Consider the following 1,260-nt stretch of genomic DNA (forward strand, 5'->3'; position numbering starts at 1 on the left):
ATATGAAGCTCAGTTATAAGTCACTGTCACTGTCACGGTCCTCCCATTGTTTATCGATTTGCTCGAGCAAGCCCAGTAATGTCTCCATTGTGACAATTGCTACTGTGTTTGGCATATCGACTACATCATGGGTAGCTTGCCAGGCTTTGTTGTGCAGGCGAGATACTCTCAGTAGCTTGCTGGGCTCTCCTAGAGGGGCAGAGGAATCGAACTTGGGTCGGCCATGTTGGCCCCTTGCAAGGCAAACGCCCTACCCACTGTGCTTTCGCTCCAGCCCCAGTTATAAGTAATTATTTTATTTATTTATTTTTGAAAAACAGTGTAGCATTTAGCATTTACTGATCCTTCTTTTAGGTGACTTAAAGCTACCAGGACACAGGCCCCACCCACATTCTTTATCTTCTCCTCAGATCTTCTGCTGAAGAATTTGACTTTCATGATGACAGGCTGCCTCAGGAGCTTTCCCTTCCTGAGAACTTTGTAGTAGTCCGATCGTACCACATCAATGATAGGAGCTGCTCCAGTCTTGTTTTTAGCAGCACTAACTCGTGTCTGCTCACTGACCAAGGTCTACAGTTTGTCAAGATGGACAGTTGGGCAGACGCTTTGATTTCTCTTTAAGTGATAATGCCTCATACCCACTTTCCCAAAGTAACCCCCTAAGGGACTGTAGGTCAATCTGGCACATGTCACTAACCCGGTGAGCAACTATGCCATGAGGGCCACAGTCAGTGAATAAGGTCAGCAGTTACTCTTTGAGAACGCTAGCACACTAAGGCAACAGGATACCTAAAGATGACTCTAGTCTTGAGCATAAGTAAATACTTAATTGTGAAAAACCTGACTATAAATAATTACAAGAGAATGGAGTGGTTAATTCTGTGGTAATATTTTAAAAAATAAATAAAAAACAACTAAAGAACAGAGAGACAATGCAGGGGTTAAGTCACTTGCCTTCCGTGCTCTGATCCCAGTTAGATTACTGGATTTGTCCCTGGCACTGTGTCGAACGCCATCAGGAACGATCCCTGAGCTCTACTGGGTGTGGCCCAAAATAAAAAGAAAAAAGGTAAAAAAGCAAAACTATATATAAAACTATAAATGTATGTTATTAAAAATATACATATATCTTTGTGTACATTCAGATATGATTTTTGTATGACAAAATAACAAAATAGTAAAAATCATGCCATCTTATAAAGAAATTGAAGTTGAATGCCAACAATTTCCTAGACTTCCTATCAAGTTGATGGTGATTTG

At 41.0% G+C, this 1,260-nt stretch overlaps 1 non-coding gene across 1 annotated transcript; it reads right to left on the minus strand.

Moving 5' to 3' along the window:
- Window positions 1-684: 684 nt before the first annotated feature.
- LOC130029282 (small nucleolar RNA SNORA3/SNORA45 family) lies at window positions 685-812 on the minus strand. Its single transcript, XR_008793305.1, has one exon. It is a non-coding gene; the product is annotated as a small nucleolar RNA SNORA3/SNORA45 family (small nucleolar RNA).
- Between the last annotated feature and the right edge of the window lie 448 nt (window positions 813-1,260).

This window comes from Sorex fumeus, unplaced genomic scaffold, assembly GCF_029834395.1.
Source record: "Sorex fumeus unplaced genomic scaffold, SorFum_2.1 ptg000003l, whole genome shotgun sequence".
Lineage (NCBI taxonomy): Eukaryota > Metazoa > Chordata > Mammalia > Eulipotyphla > Soricidae > Sorex > Sorex fumeus.